Genomic DNA, 17,031 nt, shown 5'->3' with positions numbered 1-17,031 from the left:
CCACATAGCGCTGAAGTCGGATAGGAATATCGTCTATAGTCGTCTCTGGTATGTCCGCCGTAAGACGCTCTAGGTCTTGTTCCAACTCGGCTAAGGTCTCTGCGGCCGCATCCTGTGGGGCCGGTGCTGGTGCAACTGGTACTCTTCTCTCGAATGGCCGGAGATTGGCCGGACGCTGTGGACCTACATCTGCATTTTGAAAATTGTCACTGTTAGTTTTGAGACGATATAAAAAACAAAAAATATAGATAATTTAAAAACTTGTAAAAAATGAAGTACCTCTGTCGTCCCATTGTTCTCCCTGTGGAAGAACCATGTCCGGATCACCACGAAAATCCACTCCGGCATAAGGAAAATCTTGGATCGCAAAGACCTGGTCCTCCAACCAGTGAAAGTAACCCGCAGGAAATCGGACAACTCCCGCTCCCTCATCAGGATGCCGGGCCATCACCGCAACCCATCGCATCAACTTTGGCTCCCGAGGAGGCCCAACTGCAACAGTGAGATGCTATGGGATCAGCATCAGAACCCTCTCTAGGGCAAAGCTCACAACTAGAGGCCCATACCCAAAGGTCTTTAATTGCCCATTCTTTGCCCTAGTCAGTTGGCCCTTCATATTGGCCAACACAGCGTCGCACCAGTTGAAAATGGTGCCTCGGTAGCAATCAATCGCCATCCGCATTTGGGACCCGGTGGCAATATGCAAAGCGGCTGTGCTGCAGAGTCTGGTAACTGTAAAGGCAATTACCATAAGTTCAGGCAGGGATATGTATTTGATTTCTATCCCTTTCTCCTTGTGCTGATTATTGCACCACTCTAGCCGGAGACTAGTAAGGGATTGGCCACCCGACCTAGTTCCGGACAGAGTCAGTTGCTCACCCCTATTAGGCAAACCAGTGAGAAAGTATATGTCTGAGGGCTCTATCTCGAGCTGGTGCCCTCCGATGTAAAAACATTGATCCTGAACATTCCACCTTTCAACCAGCCATTCTAAGAATCGCACCTGGGCCCTCATGCCAGGTATGGCCCAGTATTTGTAGAGAGCATGCCTTCAAAGCATCAATGGAAGGTTGATGATCTATTGCGGCCAAATCGACGTCTTCGTGTTATCTTTCACACCAATCAAGCATGGTGGGCAATCTACACACCAGAAAACATTCATTAGAATTCATTAAATCAAAAATTAATGGTTTAGTTTTGAGATTTGGGGTTTTAAATTTACTTTGCGTGGAGTACGCACCCCGCTTTCAAAAAACAGAGCATGGGTACGCAACTGTTCTGAAGGTAGGCTACGTACTCCTGCCATTTTCCCATTAACGAAAATGTCGGGGTACACAGGTCGCCCATGGGGCACCTGCGTACCCCGAAAAGCGGATCTTGAAACCCCAAAGCCCCCAAAAAATCAAACTAGGGCTTAAAAGGAAATTCTAAACGGATGAAAACAAAGAGGAGGATGTTGTGAAATACCTGAAAGAGACGGCACTCGATTACGACTGTCGGATTCTCCGCAAAGTCCATGGGAAGTTTCTTGCCAAAAGCCCTTTTCTCTCCATCAACAGTAAAATGGTAAAAATAACATAGTAAAAGGTCTTTTTATAGGTTTTTTGGATAAATGAATGCTAAGTTTGTTTATTTTTCACCATGGAAGGATATTTTTCAATGTATTTTTGCCTATCTTAAACAGGTATGAGTAATGTGTTGTTTTTGTGCAGGACAAAAGGACTTTCAGGGAAAATTATCATTTTTCACGAACCAAAACATCAGAGTCATCTTTTAAGCCCTTTTCTGACTCCTAAAACATGAAAAGATTGCCAAGCATTTCTTTTACACTCGTTAAAACGGAATTAAAAGACGGTCCCCTTATAGCCCTTTTTTGACCGTAAAAACAGGAAAAGATTGCCGGATTTTTGTCGTTTCAAATTCGATACTGGAAATAAAACGACGTGTCCTTGATCGCTTTTTACTTTTTAGGTCAAAGACACTAATCATGAAAGTACTCCTTGGTCGCAAGATCAAGCGATTCTCTCAAGTATTATTTTATACTTTTTCGAGCTTGGGAGACACAAATTTATGAAAAAGTTCAACCCTGGAGTCTTCTTTAGTTTTTTTTCAGACTCTCTAAAAATGAAAAACGCCGAGTTTTTCCTATACTGGACTCGTTAAAATTTCATAGTAAAGGACCTGTTCGATTACAAACAGGAACGGACCACTCCTTCTTAGGGTCCGAATCTAAACTAAGTTGGACTCATCCGAAGGATGAGCTTATAATCAAGCATATGTTATCCTCCTCAAGCTTGTAAAAAATAAAGAGGTACTTGCCAGAAATGGTGGGGGAAAAGAGAGAAGAATGAGCCTATTTGTCATCCTTTCTCACAGAAAAAACCTTATTACCACTCTTGAACACGACACTTTTCATTCACCTGGGTTGGGAAATCCTTTGCCTTAAAGTTGATTAAACCACTTTGAAAGTCTTCAACCGTTTCTGGGTATTAACTTTGGGTCAATCGTCGCCAAGCCATCTATCATGTCATTATGTGTTCAAGAGGTCTCTGCAAATAAACCATTCATATGCAAAATACTTGTCATCCATATTGACCATCCCTGAGTCAGTCCTTACAGCAACATTTCTTCAACTTGAACTATGATTTCGTGTTGTGAGCTTGCCTGCAACGGGTCGCTTTCTATCGACATCAGCACATTATCTAGAAAGATGACTTAGAAATCGTCAGTACCTTGAAGTCTGCATGCATCAATGGCAGGTTTCTCGCCTTTGACGACAGTTTACATCATTGACTTTCGATCGAAGGATTCCGTGACATGTTCGACATCAACCCATTCATTCGCATCTCATGGATTGTACTGGGTACTTTGAGAACCATTGACATCACTGGTGGTCTCTCTCACGCTTGTTAACAGTTTACATCATTGATTGGTAATCAAGTGGTTTCTACCATGTTCGACATCAACTCATTTATTCGCATGGATAGAATCGTACCAATTCGGGAAGTAGAAATGAAGACCCTGGATATAGTTTCCACCATCCAGGCTGCGAGGAGTTTTGTATTCATTATACAGTAGACTAATCATAAAAAGATGGATGTGTCCATACTGTGTCTACAAAATTCTATGATTATGATGTACTGCAAAATCATTCCTGTATCAGAGTAGTAGATAGTCAATTAGTTAAAGTTTTCAATATGAGTATGGGAATGCCTACCTCAGTGATGACATGATATTATATATGTATTTTGTGTTGAATACTTGCAGGTTCCGACTGGGCTCTCCACAAGATAATCCTTGAAATGATAAAGTACTTCACCCTTCCTAGATTATATGAAACCCTAATCTACTACATGCTTCGCACTTTAGGGGGCAATATGTTACACTAAAATTTGTCACCATGACTATTTGCAGTTAGTATGGCTCCATCAACTGTCATACTATCCTCCTTGGCAAGCCTCATACCTCTGCTCTCCATGTCAAACTCCAAGAAAGAGAGAAAGTCATTAAAAATCTATATATCTCTGGGTACGCAGTTTCTCTTAGCCTTACCTACGTGTACACACCCCAAGTTCACAATATCTGCGTACTTGTACGCTCTGTATGTAAAGGGATGGGTGCATACCCCTGTAAAGGTTAAAAGGCACGAGTTTCATCTTAAAAAAGTTACTTGTGGTCATTTCTAGAGCATTCTAGAAGCTTTTTTGACGTGTATTGAGCGCCTCCAGATGGTTCATGTATCCCTATGAAAGAGGAACTTATCCCATCAAGAGGGGAGCTAACCCATCCAAAGAGGGGCTTATCCCATTGATGGTGGACCTGATTAACTTCCTCTAGAGTACTATAAATACAGGCATTGGGCCAGAAGGAGGGGAGGTTGAAAACTGAACATTCCTAAGGGTAGATGCTGCTGGAATTAGGACTTCTTTGTAGAAGCTTCTGAGGAGAGATTCCCATCCTTTCTTGTTTCATTTGGAAGTGGGTGAGCTTATCAAAGTAAAGGAAAACTCTTGCTGGACCCTGGGAGGGACCTACACAACACCAAGGCTCAGGTTGTAATGGTTTCTTTTGTTTCCTATTAATACAAATAAGTCCATTCTTCTCAACAATTTGTTATTTATGAGTTGTTTCATATACTCCTTGGTCTGTATGTTAAATATGTTTTGTTTTATGAGATATTCAGGTGCTATTTAATCGTTTGATTGTTAGTGAATGCAGGTTTCGAAGAGAAGGAGGAGCTCATCCGGATCAACGAGGCTGGACTACTACAACAGCGTTGGGTTACAAGTAGGATCTAAACACTTGATTTCTTATATGGTAAATGCATATTTAGAGAAGGATTGTTCTTAATTGTCTTGTTTGTCACTAGAAAGCCTTAAGCTTCTAGGGAGGTTGGTTTTGTCCGCAAAATCGACTCTTTCTACATGACACATCTTTAACAATTTATGGAATATTCATAGGCCCAATTGGCCCCTAACAAGGATAGGAAAGGAGTTGTTGTAGGGAGCAAAAGTGAAAATATTAGGGACACACATAACTCTAGATAGGTTATGCCCATTCAAACCACCATACTTAGAGTCATTCCCCCATGTGCTTTATGTGACCTTATTAAGTCACTATAATACTAGAGTATCCACCTTATTGTTATTGTTAGTGTAGCCCCCTTATTTTTATTGTTGTGCCCTTACATCATTATTGTTATGTAGGCTTTGATTATATTGTGACCGCTTAGACTCCTATATAGAAAAAGGAGGTCTTATCATTAGTATCATCCAAGAATTATTAATTTATGTGATGTAAAGGAAGTTTCCCCTTGACGAGGCTAATTTTTAATTACTTGATCTATCTTTTCTTCTATTTTTGATATGGTTGCCTAACATTTGGTATTAGAGCTTTGGATTCTAGGGTTTCACTTCTTCAAACATGTCATCTTGGAATTTTCGCTATAACATTTTTTTAACAAGGCTTCAAAAGCTGAAATTTCTACCACTTGGAGATGAAATCTTGTTGAAATTCTTGTAGAAATTTCAAATCTTGGTTCACTATAGTTTTGGATATATGGTTCTTAGAAGTTAGGGTTTTTATAGGCTCTAGAATTCAGTCTCAAACAAGTGACCTAGGGAAAATTGTCATAACTTTCTTTAAAAGTATCAAATTTGTAGTTTGTAAAAAGTGACTAAAATTACACAAGATTTTGTCTCTTTTATATTATTTTAGGGTTGAATGTTAAAATAGTGACACATTGAATTCCATAGAAGTTCTCTCTACTGAAGTATTCCATAATCAGGTCATTGTGGGAGATTGGGAACAAATTTATCTTGAATAACACAATATCAGTATGACTTGTCATGTTGGAAAGAATACTCAGAGGGACACCATAGGATGAAATTTTAGACCTTGGAGAGTCTAAATTATACAGATACAATAATTTCAATATCGAGCTCCTAAAATGCAAGAAAAAAGGTGTGTATTTTTTTATTTTTATTTTTATTTTGCATAGCCTTTGTTTGAACAATTAGTTTGAAGTGATTCAAAGGACATAGTGAATCAAAGATATCATTATTCGATTCAAAAATGCCTTGAAACAAAAAATTGGATAAGCAACCAGAAATCTATGTTATGACACATGAAGAAGAGGAAGGAATGCAACATGATATATCAAAATTAGGAGACCGAGTGAAACAAATTTTGATCTCACAAAGAGTAACAAAAAGTGAACTGAAAGCTAAGATGGATGGTATAGAAGAAAAAATTAAAGGAAACATGAAAGATTTTAGGAATGGTTTAAAAGCAGAAATGAAAGGTTTAAAGGAAGGTTTGACAAATTTGTTACAAGAAATGCTTCCTAGTGGTGACAAGGTACTCCATGAAAATCATGATGAGGACAAAAGGAATATGAAATATGATTTTAGAGATTCCAACATTGGGTTTAAGACCAACCACATTCTGAATATAGATATGAGGAAGTTTTATGACAAGGATAGAGTAACATGGTTGCATGTGAGGAGGAAAATGATGGAAAATAATGGAAAATGGAGAAAATAGCGGCCTCATCCATAAAAAGACTTCTGAGGATCAGTTGGTAACCTTTTGTCAGTTGAGTTTTGGAGCGCTCTCATTATTCTCTCTCTCACTCACTCTTGGACACTTAGAGTTTCTTGGAGCACTTTGGCATTGGATCAAGAAAGGAAAAGAAGGTAAGAGGTAGCAAAGATCAAGCAGGGAAAGGCAGGATCAAGCAACTACATGAGACTTCATTGCAGGTATTGACTTGAATGTGTATTTTCCTTGCTAGATTTTGTATGCATGGTAATGCATGTGGTTATTTTATATCATGTCATGGGTTTTTCTAGGTTTGATAGTGTGCTTCAACCTAGCCTTGCCATTTCCCGATAGCTTTGATGAGATGGGTTCCCACATTCGGTTAATGTGGGATGGCTTGATTGGATTTGAAGCTGAGTAGGGTGGATCTTCAAACTAAAAAACACATGGCCTAGTGGTCCTTGAACCATATTTTGGATCACAGTAAAGCCAATGGCCTAGTAACCCTTGAACTGGACTTTGGGTTGTGGTAAAGAGAGATTGTGTTCCTCGATGGGCCTAGGAATCCTTGCTAGAGAATGACGGGATATACGATAAAGCCAAGAGGTGGATTTTATCTCCATTAAGCCTAGTAGTTCTAGGATGGGATGTATAGTAAATCTTGGAGAGTATGTCTTAGTGTAGGACCTAGTGATCCCTGGATCAGACTGTGGATTGCGGTAAATCATGAGAGACTAGAAGGAACTCAAATTCCTCACAGTGTAGGTGGAGAACTCCGGTGACATCTATGCTTATTGGTGTTTTTGGTGTGTTCTATGAGTCCCACATTCATGCCTGGAATATGACATAGGGGTGATTGGCTGAAGAGAGACTTGGCTCAATAATCTATGGTCGGGTGGAACATGGTAGTTCCATCTTTGGTTGGTTTATTGCATTCATTAATGGGGAATTCATTCCCTTGATTTTCATGTGTAAATTTACTGATGTATATATGGCTTTTGATGGCTGATATGTTTATGATATTTATGTTCCTATTATGCTGGTTATATGTATTTTTTATGATAGCAACTATGTATGGCTCTTAGCATGTTTATAATTGTATATGAATGGATAATGTGTCTATGACCTAATAGATGATAATGAAACAAATGAAATTAGGGAAAAATGGTTCTTAGTGATTCTCAGATAAGTAAAAGGTCCCTATGTTGAATTCTGTTGATTACACTTGTAGATTACATGCTTGTGATATGTTTGAAGAAATGCCTATCAATCTAGTAGGGGTCTAGTTAAGGTCTTATTCAACTTATTCCTTTTGCATCATTGTTTCCCTATACTTTTACTAATCTTAAGCTATCACTTCATTCTAGGAAGTGACCTGGGTTATGGGCCTGAAAAAGTGGCTTAAATCTCGGGGTCACTAGCATAGAACTAGCAGTTTTAGTTTTGGACACTGACAGGAAAGCTTATGAGAGTGAATTTGGGTTTCTGGATGCTCTCTTGCCCATAACATGGGAGTGACTATTGGGATGAGGTCCCCTGGGTCAATTTTTGATAAAATATTCTAAAGCCTCTGCATTTTGAGGAGCAGAGTGCGAGTAGCATAGGTCACTAGGAGTCAAGAGGCTTAGGAAGGTCAAATCTGCTTAGTTTTTGTATTGTTTGAGTTCTGCCCATGGTTTGTGGACCATAGTATTGTAATGGGAAAAAGTATATAAAAGGGTGTCTTAGTGAAACTAAGTGAATCAATGAATAGAATGGGATTTTTATATGTTTTAAGTTTGTACAATCTTTTTGTATTTTTGGCAAAGAGGAAGGCTTCCACAGCTGAATGTCCAGAGACCTCGGTAAGTCAGTGCCTGAGTGTTCGGGCCCCTATAGTTGTGTGTGCAGGAAGGAAGTTTGTATAAGGAAGATCTCAAGTAATAAACAATATTTGAAACAATTTTGTGTCTAATTTGTATACTTGTGCATTTTCTGTATTTATGAGCAATTGAATGGCATTATCTATATTTTTTTCTTAAATTCTTTGTGAAGATCTGGTTCTACTGTAATATGTTATTTTTTACATGATTAGATGTTATGCATAGTTCATAACTCTGTGTAACTAAAAATCACTTTAAGTTCAAGGATTTCATGAATAACAGTTCACGAAGGTCAGATTAGGCCTAAAACTAAAGAAATTCCCTAACCCCACATCACATAGCCTTCTGGATGCACAATCCTGGTTCTAGCATCCCCGAATACTGCCTCAGGTGAGACTACAACCTGTGCTAAGAAGGTTGTTGCAGAAAGGGCCGGTAGCATAGGGTTTTGTTGGTTACCAGAGCTAACTATGAACTTGGGTCCAAGCCTCCTCAAGCCAACAAATGGTTCTCTTGCTAAGATCTGGATATATATGAGGGATGTGTGATGTGGTGTAAGTGGATACCAAATAAGAAGGAAATTGAGAAGTGGACATATTGGAAGTTGCATGAGTTTGCAGCTCAGGAGAATAGGAATTCGCGCTTGTCAAAGGAAAAGTGGTTATAGAGCTATCTCTACACAATGTGGACAAGTGTTTCTATTCAATGTTCCCTTGCGAATTACATGATTTTCTATTTGGGTGGTTTCATCACTAAATTTGCAATAGATACATCTGTGTCTTATAGCGAAGCTGAATGACGATTCTTCAAAGGTCCGAGAGGTAAGTACCTGAAATCACTAAAAACCTGGATTAAAATGCTTTTGTGTGAAAAAGGGATTATGCCTTTACCTTAATATTTAAGAGGGGTCAGATTGGATCTACGTAAAGTGGAAAGCGATTCAGGGTAGATCTAGACAAATTCGTCGAAAGTGAATACAATCCCTTATTGGGAGAGTCTGAAAGTGAAGAAGAAATAAGTATCCCTAGTTTGCCCAGAGGTGTGGCGTAGACAGTATATTAGGGTACTTCTGGAATTCCACATCCATCCACTCCACCTCCACCTTCATCTCCACCTCATACGCATCACCTCCACCTCCACCTCCGTTATTCAGTATGGAGAATATAGTGAAAATGCCTATATTCAGGGATTGGGGATCAGAGGATCTCGATCGGTTTTGGTTCATCACAAAGGCTATGTGGAAAGCGCAGTAAATCAACGATGATGACATGAAGAAAGAACAATTGGTTACAATGCTACAAGATAGAGAACTTACTTGGTATATCAGATACAATACAACTCATATGATTGCTTCATTGGCTAACATAAAGGATGCGCTAAATGTGGAATTTACAAAGCCGATGTCGCAAGCTCAGTGTGTGACTGAAATCAAGGAGATCAAGCAAAGGGTTAATGAGTTTGCATGGGATATAGATCAATGACTAAAGTTCTTACTGAGTCAAGATAACCTTTAGATTTCAGATGAACAACATAGGGACTGGTATATAGCTTCACTATTACCTCACTTGAGATTTTCATTATCTCAGAAAAAAAATTGGGTCTTAGGGCGAAGTGTTGGAAATCGCGATGAAGCTAGAAGCTTTGCCGATCTAGGATATGAATATAGGATTTCAATAGATCTAGTTGTAGCTAGCAAGCCTACATATGGAGTTTCAGGATCTGGAGAAGTGAAAGGAGGTTAAGTCAGAAACACATTATGAAGTTTGGTGCACAAAATGCAAGGTTGAAGGTCATCATAAGGATTAGTGCCCAATATTCCGAGATTATATAGCTACGGGAGGTCCCAACCTACTAAAGCCATAATCTTCCACTGGATCAAGCACCGGTGTAACCACCTAGTGTAGCATCTGCCAAGTATTAGGACAACAGTCGAAAGATAATTGTTCCCTATTACCGAAGTTTATACATTCTCCAAAGAAACTCTTTTGTAACTTTTGTAAATTGGTTGTTCATGATGAGAGGAATTGTCGAAGCTATGAACTAATGATGGACAAGACTTCACTGTATAGAATGTAGGTTGAAAACAGTGTGCAAAATGATCAAGGCTCACCTATAGCTCATGGAGGATTCCAAGGATGGGGAAGAGGACAAGGAGGAGGAGTTGGAATAAGTCGAAGCCATATTATTTGTTACAACTGCGGAGAACTAGGACACTTTGCGCACGACTATTAGAATCCAATGCACCCTTCTTGTTAGTACTGTCATCAATTTGAACATGTTATAGAAGATTGAATGATCTTAATAGCGAAGATGTAGGAGAAGAAGAACTAGTAGATGACGCAGAATATTTAGATGATGAGATCTGAGCCACGCGAAGATGATCCTAGTATCAACATAGTCATGCGAAGCGGTGTAGCCACTGGTGAAGACAAGGTCAAAGGAAAATAACTAAAATCGGATTCATGATTTTGAAAAGCCAATGAAAAGAATGTTAGGTTTGATTTACATAGAGAAAAATAATTGTTCATGGAGGAAAGAAAATTTTTTACGGATCTAGGTGCTTCTTGTCTCAGAGCCAGATGTCGATAGTCTCACGAAAGGAGAAACCTAAAGAATCTACTGCGAGATGGGATTTAGATTCCACAGTCTTAAAATCATTTCTGTAGACCTGGATGAATTTATTATGGGATCAGAAGGAAGTAGAAGGACTGCAAGGGCTGATAGATAACTGTGCTAGTAAGGATAAGCCATTATCAGAACAACGCATAGTCAATAAGGTGAACCAAAGAAAGAAGAGAACTGGTAGGGAGATGCAGTTGAATGCGCATATTGGCAATTTAGAAATGGATTAGGTAATCCTAGACTTGGACTTTTATGCTAATGTATTACTAAAGAAAACTTGGGAATGTATGGGAAATCCTAAGTTACAGTGGTTTCCAATTCTGTTGCGCATGTCAAATCAGCAAAAGGTAATTCCAATGGGGTGCCTACATGGAGTAATTGTAGATATTGAAGGCACAAGAGCAGTGCCTAATTTCGAAGTTATTGAGATTTTCAATGACAGTACTCCATACCGAGCATTGCTTGAGATTGATTGGGCCTTTGACATGAATGCAATCATTAACTTAAAGAAGTGAAGCATGGTATTTGAAAATAATGAGCTTCGAGTAATTGTCTCGTTGCATCCAGTTGAGGGTGTGCGGTACACATAACCAAACCGTGACTATTATGAAGATGAAGACATTAAGCACATATATAAATTAACTACATGAAATGAAGATTAGATCAACTAGGAGAAGGACATTTCATGCCAATCGGATTCAGACGGAGAGTTAGAAAACTGGCAGGATCGGTTACGTGAGGTCTCTACGCTACGATGTAATAAGCTTACAAATTCTCTATGCTATATATCTACTGAGGTATGTAAGTTAACCTATTATGATGGCTTGGATTATGTCAATATATTTCTTGACCATTTTGAAAGGGATGTACCAAAGGAACATCGGTTCTAGGCCTTAGATCTAGCATTAAGAGTTATGCCTACAAGATGGTGGGATACGCACAAGGATAATTTTACTGCCTGGAAGGAATTTTGTATAATGATGCGATTAAGATTTGGCTATGCAAACACCTGGGTCACTGAAAAATACACTGGTAAGGATGATTTGCATGAACATCTAGCACAATGGACTAAGGTGTGGGGTGAGATACCTCAACCTGAGTGGGTGCATATCATTATTCATACCCTGGATGTTATCCCAAGGAATGGGTATTTAGAGATGGAGCCGCAACACGAGACCATTGATTGGGATGATATGAAAGAACGTTTCTTGCTAACATTCAGTTTTGAAGATGGGTTTGAATGCATTGATGAAGTGCTTCAGGAAATTAAAGTAGCAATCTTCTGAACACTCATAAAACCTATAACATGGGTACAACCAGACTGGAGTACATAACTACACCATGCTTTAGAATGTTAAAATGTCACGAAGGAGGGAGTGATGAGGATCCATGGGATATTAATATCCCTTAATCAGAGGGACAACGTGAAGTTGGTGGACCTAATGTAGAGATCCCTGATATTTCACAAATGGTACGCACAAAACAGGTAAACATTGGTTCAAAAGCAGAACCAAAATTTGTGAACATTGGCGACTATTGGGATGAAGATACATTGGATAAGGTAGCTAAATTATTACATGAATATCAAGATTTATTTCCAATTAAGTTATTTGAATTGAAAGGGATAATAGGGGATTTGGGTATGATGAAGATCAATATGAAACCTGATGTGAAGTTAGTTAAGCAGCACCCATATCGGTTGAATCCCAAATACAAGGAAAAGTTAAGGGAGGAACTCGATAAGATGCTCGCAACCAGAATAATTGAGCCTATATAAGAATATAAATGAGTTAGTCCTATGGTGGTCCAAGAGAAGAAAATGAATGGTGATATCAAGATCTATGTAGATCGACAGAAGTTGAATGATGCATGCATACATGATCCATTCCATACGTTGTTTATATATGAAGTTATCGATAATGTTGGTGGATAAGAAGCTGAGTCATTTACATATAGATTCTTAGGATACCACCAAATTAATATTGTGTTAGAGGATAGAAGCAAGAATACCTTTGCTATAGAATGGGGGTCATTCCAATATAAAGTCATGCCTTTCAGACTAAAAAATGCTCCTGCGATTTTCTCAAGGGTGGTTGTCGCAACATTCAAGGAATTTATTCATAAGTTTTTGGAAGTCTACTTTGATGATTGGACAATGTTTGGACTGGTCATGAAACATGTTTCTAGGTTGCGCTTGATGTTGGATACATGTAGGAAATATCAGATCTCCCTGAACTTGAAGGAATTCATTTTTTTTGTACCTTATGGAATATTGTTTGGCCATGTTTTCTGTAAGTAGGGATTGATGGTAGACCCTACTAAGATTGTTGTAATTATCAATCTAGATCCCCTTAGAAATGTAACGAAACTACGTGTGACATTGGGTCATATTGGGTACTATACAAAGTTTATTAAGGCATACACGCAGATCACTGTGCCCATGGAGAAGCTATTAAAAAAGGATGCTACATTTTGTTGGGACAATGATTGCCAGAAGATCTTGGATACTTTGAAGGAGAATATGGTTACAATGCCAATCCTAGTATTCCTAGATTGGAAGAAGGAATTTCATGTGAATTTGGATGCGTCTTGCATAGTGTTGAGAGCCGTCTTAACTCAACCAGGGGTAGGAAACATCGATCACCCAATTTCCTTCACCAATAAAAAAATATCAAAGTCTGAAAAGAACTACTCAACGATAGAGCATGAAGGATTGGCCATGGTTTATGCACTACAGAAGTTCAAGCATTATCTGCTAGGTGTGCACTTTAAGATGTACACAGACCATTATGCTTTGAGGTACTTAGTCAATAAGCCTGTATTGGGGGGGGGGGATATGTAGATGGTTGCTCCTTTTCCAAGAATATGATTTTGAAGTGATAGTGAAGCCCGGGAGATTGAATGTTGGACTAGACCACCTTTCTCAAATTGAAAAAGGTGAATACCCTACAAATATTAATGAAGGATTACGTGACACACAACTCTTTGCTGTCAGGGTTGTAGATGAGCATATTATAGACATTATTCAGTTTTTATGTACTGGTGTAGCTCCTAAAGGTTATAAGACACAAAAAAAGACAAAATTAATTGTCAGGGCTGCATATCTTTCTCTGATTCTAGGGAAATTATATAATATGGGGTCAGACAAAGTTCTACACTGATATGTGCCTGAATATGAAAGACACAGTATTCTAGCTGAAGCACATGGTGGTGTCACTGGAGGACACTATGCAGGCAAGGCAACTGTGAAGAAGGTCCTACGAGTAGGATTATGGTGCCAATGGTACATAAAGATTCCAAGGAACACTACAATGCGTGTGATGTATGTCAAAGGACCAAAAGAGCATCACGAAGGGATGCACTTCCATTAAATCTAAACAAGCATTTGATAAATGGGAAATTGACTTCATTGGACCTATCCAGCCACCAGGGAAGAATATGGGAGCACATTATTTTATCACTGTGATGAAGTACTTAAACAAGTGGGCTGAGGCACAACCTGTGAAGGATTACATCATGAACACTGCTATGAGGTTCATATTCGAGTTTATTCTTTCAAGACTTGGATGCTCGAAGATTCTAATGAGTGACAGAGGTTCACATTTCCTAAATGAGACCATTGTAACTTTAACAAAATAATTTCATATGTACCATCAGAAGAGTATGTTGTATCATCCCCAGGTGAATGGCACTGTCAAAGCTTTCAACAAGATTTTGGATAATTCCCCCACAAAGGTCTGAAATTTTAATAAGAATGATTGGATGTGCTCATACCAGTGTTTCTATGGGTGTATAGGACTACCTATAAGAAGTTGATTGGGAAACACCCTTTTGACTGTTTACGGACAAGAAGAAGTAATGTTAATGGAATAAATAGTGCCCAACCTAAGGATCACAATAGTAACTGAGATGGCAGATCACAATGCAATGGAGGAACGCCTAACATAGCCACCTGCGTTAGGTGAAGGCCACTTTTTTGCTGGCTTTCATCAGGAGGTACGAAAATATAGAGAAAAGGCATGGCATGATTGTCACATTAAGTAGTGCCTTTCAAGAATGGTGATTTGGTCTTGATGTATGACAACAAGTTTACCAAATTTGGAGGGAAGTTTTAGATGCACTCACTAGGACAATATGCTATTAAGGATATTTAGATGGTGGCGCAATTCAGCTCGCGAAGCTGAATGGGGAAGTATTTCCTAGTAGGATTAATGGGAGTAGGTTGAAGGTTTACAAGGATGATCCTAACCCTGCGCAAAGACTACATGGTCGTAGGAAAGTCTTAGTTCTTCTAGTAGTTGAAACAAAGTGCAGGACTATAAACTACTCTGCCAGGGAATTTTTTTTATTGAAGACAGAAGGCTACGTGATGTTTTGGAAGATGGCACAGGGGGAAGTTCTGATGAGGTAGCTACACCATAAGGAGGATTTCCATGCAGCTTGCCTAGAAAGTGACCATTGGAATAACTACAATTTATTTGACAAGGAATTTTCCATTAAAAGGAGTTGGGGAAAGCATTTAAGGCTCAAATCTGGGAAAATCTACTATCAAATCTACATTTATGAGGAATATCTACGGGGGAATGGAAAATTTGAATTTGAATTGGGCTATAAATATCGCAACTTGCTCCACATTTGGAAACTTTGCTTCCTCACAAATTGTTATGTGTTTTTGTGCTTAAAGAGCCAAGGGTGTTGCTGCATGTCTGGTTACCTGAGTTGGGAAGAAGTTGAGAAAGAGTTATTGAGGAGAGGATTAAGGAACATCATGACTACAACACCTCCAGTCCCTGCTACAACACCTAGGTCACTAGGGCCAAAGCCTACTGCCTTCGCGATGGGAGAGAAAAACTAGAAAAAGCCACAGTAGCCCCCTGTTCAGCAATCGCCGTAGAAGGTCCAAACTGAGCAAAAGAAGAAGGGTAGAATGGATAAAAACAAGCAGCGTATGGAACCTCAGGAATTGGACGAAGAAGAGATGAATGAGGGGCATGACGATATCAGCGTAGAAGGCGAGAATCCGATTTCATAGTTACCACCATACATGCCACCACGGAAGCCTACCTCCAAGGTAACTGAGGGCCTAGACTCTATAAAATTCAATGTATTCACACCATTGCTATCAGAGGAAGTACCTACTATGGGCGAATTGTTTCCCTGGGTACCATACCTGAATATGGAAGATTTGGATTTGGGAGACCATGGAAAAATTTCCATAGTTAGCACCCAACAAGTATCTAAAGGCGATATGCTATGAGGTGGTGGGCCTTACAATGCTTGAACCAATGAAATTCGCAGCCGATATTGAGTGCATAGGGTTTCTCAATATGTTGTATGTCCCATGTTTTAGCTGAATCATTATTAACACTATTTGTGTGTGCCAATTGTTGGCGCTGGTCCACGATGGGTGTCCTTAGCTGGGAGGGCCCATCCGAGTTGACGACATGCTGATACGAAGAATAAAAACGCTGCCATATAAAGGTGTGAACCCTGCAGATGCTTTTCTGGGGGAGTCATAGGAGAAAAATCTCACAGATCAAATGAAAAACGGATTTAGGTTGGCCAAGAAGTCGAGGAGATATGACACTAGTTCCATCTCAGATGAAGCTGTGCAGTTTTATGCATAGATTTTGGCAAGAAAAGTCATGAGAAAGTGTCATCCTGATGAAGTGTCAACACTAGTGGTATCCTTGGATGTGTAGTGAAACAAGGGGGCTCAATTTAATTGGGCAAAGTACCTGTACCAAGAATTCTTGGATGATTGTTGTGAAGCACAGGAGGACGGAAAATCATTCCACTATGCGTGGTTGTTATTGTTGCTGGCAATGATAGCTTGGAGGACACGGGAGGATTCACAGTTCCCTAAGACGGATCCATAGTTGTACGAGGCTGCCAAATTTGCCTCGCTGTGGGCAACAAAGGACCCTGCTCACGTAATAGAAAATAAGATGTTCTGGGTACTATTTGAAATGGAGTTGCAAATGGTGATTAACTAGAAGCCAAGGTTATCACCAAGTCTATTCACAGAATATCAGTGCATCACTAATTTTAAGGCTGATTTCCCCCATGTATACATCTACGCAAGGTGCGATTTGACAAGGAAATGGATGGCATTGCCATTTCTGCTCACCGAAGACGATATCATGCAGCTAGTCCTTCAGTGGCCAACTGAATGGCTCCTTTCAATAGATATTGTAGAAGGTATAACAAGGACTAGTAAAGAAGGCACAACAAGGACTAGTAAAGAGGCATAGAAGGAAAAGAAGACAGTGACCATCAACCTAGAAAAGAATACAACGCATGAACCAGAGTGCGAGAAAGAAGAAAAGTAGCATATAGAAGAACCTGATCAAGGTAGCGAAGAGCCCTATGTAGACTCAGAGGACGTAGATTCTCCCTTTTTTGTCAAATGACAATAGAAGTCAAATGTGGGAGGCACATGTAAGAATCACAAATCTGATAAATTTGCCTACAGAGAGGCCATGGCCCTCATTAAGGGGGACCT

The sequence above is a fragment of the Pinus tabuliformis genome, chromosome 1_1 (genome assembly GCF_031772625.1).
Source record: "Pinus tabuliformis cultivar Carrire ecotype Pingquan chromosome 1_1, CPIR1, whole genome shotgun sequence".
In the NCBI taxonomy this organism is placed as follows: Eukaryota; Viridiplantae; Streptophyta; class Pinopsida; order Pinales; family Pinaceae; genus Pinus; species Pinus tabuliformis.
The sequence above is the reverse complement of the archived record's forward strand: the minus strand, read 5'-3'. Positions refer to the sequence as shown.